The 9,197-nt window shown below is 49.0% G+C and overlaps 1 pseudogene; it reads left to right on the top strand.

Annotated features, from left to right (window-relative positions):
- The first annotated feature begins 6,784 nt into the window (after nucleotides 1-6,784).
- LOC123430904 lies at nucleotides 6,785-7,669 on the top strand (annotated as a pseudogene).
- The last annotated feature ends 1,528 nt before the right edge of the window (nucleotides 7,670-9,197 follow it).

The raw sequence follows: 9,197 nt of genomic DNA, 5'->3' as shown, positions 1-9,197 counted from the left end.
GTCATCCGAGTGGATGGAATGTACTTGTCTGAGTGGATCCGTACCGAGTGGATTAGATGTTGTCACGATCCAGTAGAAATTTCCCTTGTAGTCCTTAAACTAATAATGAGGTGCCCTTGGGTAGGACGTATTGGTCAGACCTATGACTCTACCCTAGGGCTATATCCCCGTCATTAGCCCCCGAATGGATCAGGGTCCGAGTGGTGAAGGTGTCGATGTAAATCTTGTAGCAGCAGACCGAACTTGAACGTGCTTCAGAGCCTTGCAAAATTATGCGTTGATTGAAGTCTTCATCATTCGCCCTGATCGATTCCGCTGAGTAGTACGTCCGAGTGAACTTAAGAATTGAAGTAGGTCCGAGTGACCAACAGGATCTTGAGACTTTGCCTGACTGCTGGTAGTCGGTTGGAATCTGTTGAATCTATTGAACTTAGATGTTGTTGGTGGACCTGACCAAGCAGAATGTTTCTTTTTTGTTTTTCTCTTCTAGTGGGGGCACGCTAAGTGCACCCACTGGGTGTAGTCCCCGAGCCTCTGTCGGACTAGATGAGTCCGGCAGAGGGTTTAAGTCATCCAAAGCTCTTCATGTTGAATGTTTGTTGTATGTGCATTATATGATTTCTAGATCAAAGTCAAGTCTCTAAGAGTGGAGAGGCGATACGGAGTCGCAACTAAGTCCTCAAGTGTGGAGCATGTCCGCACTTGGAGTTGTTTTTAACTTAGGTGATACGGAGTCGCAGCTAAGTCCCCGAGTGTGCACCATGTCCGCACTCGGAGTTGTATTTAACCTAGGCGATACAGAGTCGCAGCTAAGCCCCCGAGTGTGGAGCATGTCCGCACTCGGAGTTGTTTTTAACTTATGCGATACGGAGTCGCAGCTATGCCCTCGAGTGTGGAACATGTCCGCACTCGGAGTTGTTTTTAACTTAGGCGATACGGAGTCGCAGCTAAGCCCCCGAGCGTGGAGCATGTCCGCACTCGGAGTAGTTTTGAACTTAGGCGATACGGAGTCGCAGCTAAGCCCCCGAGTGCGGAGCATGTCCGCACTCAGAGTAGTTTTGAACTTAGGCGATACGGACTCGCAGCTAAGTCCCCGAATGTGGAGCATGTCCGCACTCGGAGTAGTTTTGAACTTAGGCGATACGGACTCGCAGCTAAGTCCCCGAGTGTGGAGCATGTCCGCACTCGGAGTAGTTTTGAACTTAGGCGATACGGAGTCGCAGCTAAGCCCCCGAGTGTGGAGCATGTCCGCACTCGGAGTAGTTTTGAACTTAGGCGATACGGAGTCGCAGCTAAGCCCCCGAGTGTGGAGCATGTCCGCACTCGGAGTAGTTTTGAACTTAGGCGATACGGAGTCGCAGCTAAGCCCCCGAGTGTGGAGCATGTCCGCACTCGGAGTAGTTTTGAACTTAGGCGATACGGAGTCGCAGCTAAGCCCCCGAGTGTGGAGCATGTCCGTACTTGAAGTAGTTTTAACTTAGGCGACACCGAGTCGCAGCTAAGTCCCCGAGTGCGGAGCATGTCCGCACTCGGAGTAGTTTTGAACTTAGGCGATACGGAGTCGCAGCTAAGCCCCCGAGTGTGGAGCTTGTCCGTACTCGGAGTAGTTTTGAACTTAGGCGATACAGAGTCGCAGCTAAGTCCCCGAGTGCGGAGCATGTCCGCACTCGGAGTTGTTTTTAACTTAGGCGATACGGAGTCGCAGCTAAGCCCCCGAGCGTGGAGCTTGTCCGTACTCGGAGTAGTTTTGAACTTAGGCGATACGGAGTCGCAGCTAAGTCCTCGAGTGTGGAGCATGTCCGCACTCAGATTAGTTTTGAACTTAGGCGATACGGAGTCGCAGCTAAGCCCAGCGGTGGCGCGCAGGGCGTCCGAGTGATGAAGACGTGCCACACGGAGTGGCGATGCGTGGGGCATCCGAGTGAGGTAGACGAGTCCGACTGAGTGGCAACGCGCGGGGCATCCAAGTGATGTATGTCGAGGAGGCGTCCGACCCACTGACGGCACGTGGGGCGGCCGTGTCCACTACGTCATCGAAGGGGCTTCCGTACACGTGAAAACGTACAAATGATTGTTGCGGCGACTGAGCCTGAGTAGCAACGAGGATGGCACACGGATGCGTCGAGTGATCGCGTAACCTGTGTATGAAAAATAGCACAAGCCAGCATAAAAATTATCAAAGTAATTTGATCTTTTCTTAAATAGTTTGTGTAAATAAGACCCATAGACACCCACTGGGTGTGCCAGCTGCTTGTACTTGTGAAGAATCTGACTGTACTTATGCAAGTGAAGGATCCGACTGAACTCGTTTAAGTACAGGACCCAAACGAAGCGGAAGTGAAGTGTTCCCACATAAAAATAAAGAACCAAGTGCAGAGGTACGCTCCGAGGCGTGACTTCCTTGACACTCGGTGATGCGGAAGCAACCATTTAATTTAATGTAGCGTATGAAGAATGACTTAGCTGTCTGGCGCAGGAGTGGCCAAGTGACAAAGGAGCGTCCAGTTGAGTGACGGCGCGCGGAGCGATCGAGTGACGAAGGAGCATCCGGTCGAGTGTTGATGCACGAAGATGTCGAGTGATGACGACGTGTCTCATCAAGTGATGGTGCGCGGAGCGACTGAGTGACGAAGGAGCGTCCAGTCGAGTGGCGATGCGTGGAGCTGCCAAGTGACGAAGGAGCATCCGGTCGAGTGACGGCGCGCGGAGCTGCCTAGTGATGTAGTCGTGCTGCACGGAGTGGCAAAGACGTGTCTCACCGAGTGGCGATGGGCGGAGTTGCCGAGTGACGAAGGAGCGTCTCGCTGAATGAAGGCGCATGGTGTTGCCGAGTGATGACGACACGTCCGACTGTGAGACGGCGCGTGGGGTGTCCGAGTGCCTGCATGTTAGTTATCTTGATGGAAATGATATCCGAATAATTCTGGACGTTTTAGTTTTCATTGTAGACGTTTAATTTTTTGACCGAGTGTACCAGAGTACCGGTTCGGACTAGTCCTGAGTGAAGTGGTCGGGCTGGCTTGGTGGCAATGCAGGCTGCTCGTGCGATGGAGGCTGGTGCAGGGTGCACGTCCTTCCATCCGCGGTCGGGACGGGTGGGAGTCAACGCAGACTGGCGTGTGCGCTGGACGCTAGTGTAGGTGGCTGCGGAAAAAATGGATCAACGCACCTTGTTTTGGCCTTCATTAGCGCTGAAGATGCTCACTGAATGACCAATTAATGACGCGGCCAATTAATCCGGCATTCAAATCACCACGTCCCTTCCTTTTCCTTTTTTGCCTGCATGCAGTCAATTGATGGAGGAGGTAGCCCACATTATGCATGTACTTACGAGCATTGTTACTTCAGAATGGCCATCGGCTGCGAGCTGAGACTGTTTCGAAGGCAACCGCCCCAGCGCGCTTCCGCCACGGGGACCGCCGCCGGCGACCGGCGCGGAAGAAGGAGCGTTGCACGCCAGTGTCGCGACGGGCCTGTGCCTACACCGCAGAGGTCGCCACCGCGCAGTCGAGAACACGAGGCCGGAGTCGACGATGAGGCGAACGGCGTCAATGGCCGTGCGTGGCGGCTCAGCGACAAGGTTGAAGACGACGATGAGGCGAAAGGCACTCGCGACCGTGCCGATGACGATGAGGCGGACGGCACCGGTGGCCACGCGTGGTGACGATGAGGCGGACGGCTCCTACGACCACCCATGGCGACGATGAGGCGGACGGCGCCGTTGGCCGCGCATGGGGGCCGCACGACGACATCGCAGATGAAGTGCAGTGTGCAGCGTCGAGGTCGGAGACGACGATGAGGCGGACGACACCGGCGGCCGCGTGCGGAGGGGCAGTCCATTTCGTGAAGGTCGGTGGTGCTCCTTGTATGTGCTTGGATAGATGTCTGTTTTCCTTCTGCTTGCGATGGTTTGCTCGTCTTGGAGATGAACAATACAAACAAATATGTTAAGTCATGAAGATGAAACCGAATAGAGGGCACCAACGAAATTGATCCGCCGCCGGTGGCTGAAGAAATAACCATATGCATCATGGCTCGATAGACGCCACGCCCCACGGTGGGCGCCAACTGTCGTGGTAACGATTCCGACAATAGAAAGAGGGTAGGATAACGGAGCATGATCTATCAAGATGCACATGGGTGACACGGTGGTTTTAGCGAGTTCAGGCCTCTTACAGTGGAGATAACAACCCTACGTCTCGTGCTCCGGAGAGGCTTTGTTTTATTTGTCATGGACATGAGTTACAAGGTATAGAGAGAGAGCCAGAGCTCCAGGGAAGGAATGAGCCCGCTGGGGGAGAAGAAGAAGATGTCTTAGCTATGGGGAGGGGGGTGGCTTATATAGAGTGCGCCGCCTCCTCACCTCTTATGTTACAAGATGGGGCATTGATGCCATAATGTCAGCCCACTACAGATGTCTTGTCGACTGTTGGTATTCGCATGACCGAGTGAGTCATACGACCGAGTGGTTGACTGTCATCCGAGTGGATGGAATGTACTTGTCTGAGTGGATCCGTACCGAGTGGATTAGATGTTGTCACGATCCAGTAGGAATTTCCCTTGTAGTCCTTAAACTAATAATGAGGTGCCCTTGGGTAGGACGTATTGGTCAGACCTATGACCCTACCCTAGGGCTATATCCCCGTCACATTCTTCTGCTGACGTTACATTAAATTGCATTCTTCTACTCCATCACATAATTTACTACCATTTACAGTAATTAAAGTCTCGATCTGATTATTTTAATTTTTTGTTCCAGACAAAATTCAGAGCTAGCAGACACTGACGGCCTAGAGTAATTTTCTTCCCTAGAGATATCAACAACACACGCATTGCAGGTAACAAATACTGAAGAATGAATTGTTACAGTTCGTCTTTGTAATGAAAGCATTAATTTCAAATATTCACACCTCAACTTACTAATGTTTTTCTTCAGTATTTGTAGAAAAATAGCCATCTTCTCATATAGGTTCACATGCAACACATTGTTTCCATTTGTATTCTTGAGTATTCCTGTCTTATCAAAAGCAGTTGCAGTCCACATATATAGTTTTGTAAGTGGATCTTGATATTTCCTGCCTTATAACCTGTAGTTGAACCTTCCTTTTGCAAGATATTTTTGAGTCAGCTATTGACCTCTAAAAAGCATTTCTTTTCACTTCTATTTTACTCTCAGAAAATCTGATCCAAGCGCCAGTTTTATAGAAGGAAGTTGGACGCAGCATTGGAAGAGATAATTGTTAGGTAAATTTCTCACTTATATTCGAAATCTATGGTCTAAGGTTTCATCAGTCTTTATTTTTACCCGAAACTTATGTTTTCTTGACATGTTCTAAGCATTGTATGGTTGTCAATTGACATATCGTCTTAACTATTGTAAACGATAAAAATATTAATGATGAAAGAACACATAGTTCAGTTATTTCACTTTCCAGTGATAAATTGATGGATCGTTTATTTTAGAGTAAGCCTCTTTTGTGGGTATAAAACAAATATTTTATCTATGATTCTTTAAACTTGGAGAACATTCTTGGATGGTCACTTGATTTTTTTAAATTTCTAGAACCTTACTCCCCCGTTTGGTTTCCTCACGTTTGATTCCTAGGCTCAGCCCCAGCTGCCATCCTCATGGATGTCCTGCACGGCGCAGACGCTTTGCTTCGCAGCAGGAGAGGCAGGGGTAGATAATGGTACTGGAAGATCCAAGGGCGACGGATTCATTAGTACCCACCCAAACAATTCTCTCTTCCCCTCATCATCGATTGCCCTTCAGTAGTTAATTTTCTTGCTTAATCCAGTCCCTTAGTTGATGCTATGCGTGGATGGATCCTTGGCATGTAACATTCCAGGAGGCGGAGGCGGCCATTAGGGCGTGCTTGGGTCCATACCCGGTGATTGACGGTCGGAGGGCTAACCGCATCCTCGCCTGTCTCATGGTTTAGAGGTCTAAGGCGCCACAACCAACTGCCTCTGCATACATATGCTGGTAATTAGTTAGTTTGATTTTTTATAAACTTAGAATTCACTGAATTATAAAAATTATTAGTTAGTGAGAATTAAGCGCCATGCATTTCTGTGTGTCGTCATTATTGGAATAGCATCTCATTGGAGAATCTCGATGATGTTAGGACATTAATTGCAAGCAGTGTTTGCACTTGAAACGCTTCTTCTTACAAGTATGCTCATTTTGTAATAATTAATTTGGTTGTGGTGGATTATTTAGTGAACCTTATTTTTTTTTTTAGGTGATTTCATGAAAAAGTAAGAATACTTACATCACTGAATTTCTGGTGGTGTTCTGTCGGAAGTTAGTTCAATTAGGTACTTCTAACTGCTTTAGCTCAATTTCTCTTTAGTTGCCCTTAATTACCAGATGTTGGGTATTTTCTTCCATGAAACTTCTCTCAAGTTTGGTATCTCTACTCCTAAAGGGGCAGTTGGTAGCCGGCGTTCACCGGTCTTTTTTCATCCATCGTCCCATCACTGCTTGGTGTTTTTTTGTCTCCCACCTCCCACGTTCGTTCGAGTTTTTAAAGGGGGAGTTGGTAGCCGGCGTTCACCGGTTTTTTCGTCCCCTCTCCTACCTCCGTCTCGTATTTTTTTGTCTCTCCTCCCACTGGTTTATTTTTGCCTCACCTTTCCACTGGTTTATTTCGTCATGCCACCTCTTTCTCTCCCGTAACCCTAACCCTCTCGATCTCTCTCACCCCTTCCTTTCTCCCTACGACGGCGGCATACGTAGATCCCTCCTGGCTTCCCTCGCCGCAAAAATCTCTGGCATGAAATGGCCGCCGTGCCGGTGGCACCCCCCTTCCCCATGCTCCCCTCGCCCTCCTCCCCCCTCAGCACGTCACGCGCCATCTTCACGGCCGCACAGGGCCGTCGCCAGCAGCAGCCACCTCGCCACGCGAGCAGCAGCAGCAGTCGAGCGTCATGGGTGCGGGGGAGAGGAGGGGCAGTGGGAGGAGGACCAGGTGGATGCCGCGGCAAAGGAGTTCGAGCGGCAGCAGAAGGAAGAGGTGAATTGCAAGGTCGCCTCCTAGAAGGCGTCCCCCATCATCCTCTCATGCAAGGCCACCAAGGTCGTCCTCGATAAGCGCGAGCTTGGCAAGGGCATCGGCCGCCTCCTCCCTTGCATCATCCTCGAGGCCCTCCACGACTTCGTCGCCTCGCTCCGCTAGGAGTCCGCCCTCAAGGTATCTCTCCGCATCCGGCCACTGATTGGTCTACCTAACCTTTCCGTGCCCCACTAACGCCCACGTGTTCGAGAAAATGCAGGACCAGGTGTGGTCCAGGTCTTACATCGGCATATACATTAAGCTCATCACCATGCTCGGCAAGTGCAAGCAGTCGGGGAAGACCCACGATCTCTTCCAAGCCATGGTCGACGAGGGATGCGCCCCCAACCTTGAGTCATACACGGCCCTTGTCTCCACCTACAGCAGGAGCGGCAGCTTCGATAGGGATTTATCCTTGCTTGATGAGATGAAGGGCACCCCTGGTTGCAGGCCCGATGTGCAGACATACTCCACTCTCATCAAGTCCTGCTTGCATGCCTATGACTTCGACAAGGTGAAGGATTTACTGGAGGATATGGCGCGCGGGTATCCACACCAACATTGTGACTCGCAATACTCTCAGTGATGCTCATGGGAAAGCAGGAAGGTAGTCGGCAATAAGAATGTATGATTATGATATAATATTGTAATTTATGGTTTTATTTTCCTTATATATCCGTTGAATATGTGCTGAAAACTGTTTTTGAAATTATCTGATGCACTAGATCATCCTAAAATTATTGGAGAGGCACCGTGCCGCTGTCGGGGACTCAACGTCGTCGAAGCACGCCAACTCGCCTTCACTCTTTTGTCTTTATCCTGCATGCCTCCTACGTCCAAGGAGCACCCAACATCACCATGTCGCTCGTGTGGCTCCCATGGTGTCGTCCCGCATAGCTCCTTGCTAAGCACCGCATGCCATGACGTCCATCGACTCAATCTACACGGACAGCCCCGCCCCTGCTTGCCGAGGACGCCTCCTTTAACCGTCATCATGCTCGTCACCGGTAGCCTCTCTACCTTCGGTCAACCTCCACTCAAGGCTCCGCCTCTGCCTCGATCAAACGCACCTTGGTCACCCGGATGGCCAGCCATCGTATGCAGGAGACTGTCACGCTAGGTATCCTCGACCACTGTTGTTGTTTATCTGAAGATATGCTTATTCCACTTGCACCAACCTTATTGTTTAGTAACATGAACGTCTCTGTTTTTCCTACTACAATGACAGGATAAGAGAACCTTGTCCCTTTTAGCGGGGTGCTCCAACTTTGGATGCCGGTGAAGCTTCTGTAATGATGGCTCCATCATTATACTGAGGTAAATATGCCAGATTCTGTTGTCAAATGAAAACATGTCTGTCTATTTTGCTTGTCACGACCAAGATATCTAGCTATCAATGAAATTTTCAAAGTAGTTTTTGTTCCCTCTGTAATCCTGATAACAACTTCTTGGAAGGTTCAGATGTGTAGCAAAGGATTTCAATTTTCTTGTTTACAGGGAGGAAACTCGAGGAAGGTTTAGATTTCTCATTCTTGATTTTGAGCTCTCAAGGTTACATAGACAAAATTGCCTCCTATTTACACAAAGGAAACCCGAGGAAGGTTCAGATTTCTCATGACTGCTTCTTCGGTATTTCATGCATGTGTTGTCTTATTAGGAAAATGTAGTTTGTTTTATAGCCGATGATGCTCGATGTTTTTTATCGATTAGTAAATTCTGAGTTTTAGCTAATAAACTACATGGCAAAAGCTAATTCTGATGGGTCTGATGCAAATAATTTTCATCTTCATACATGCAATGAGTTGATTATTTAATCCTTTTGTATTAATCTATTTAGCTTTGTATTGTTGCAGTTTCATTATATATCCACTTACCAATGCATCTAAAGATGCAACAATGTAGAAACCACCATCAGTCTTGGGACTACAAATTGTTTCTTCATTCCTCCGTGTTGCACTGTAGGTGCTAAGGTGTTGAGGTCGTATGTTCGTCGAGGCATCAATACACTTCACTTTCCTTTTCCTTCTCCCTATTTTTGTTGTTGCATTTATTTGTTCTTATTGGACCTCTCTGCGTGTTGCTTTAATATGGTTTCGATTGGTGTCCTGCATCCCCAAGATATATGGATTTTGGTCGAGG

The sequence above is a fragment of the Hordeum vulgare genome, chromosome 2H (assembly GCF_904849725.1).
Source record: "Hordeum vulgare subsp. vulgare chromosome 2H, MorexV3_pseudomolecules_assembly, whole genome shotgun sequence".
NCBI lineage: Eukaryota > Viridiplantae > Streptophyta > Magnoliopsida > Poales > Poaceae > Hordeum > Hordeum vulgare.
Note: the sequence above shows the minus strand (reverse complement) of the source record. Positions and strands in the feature narration are given on the sequence as shown.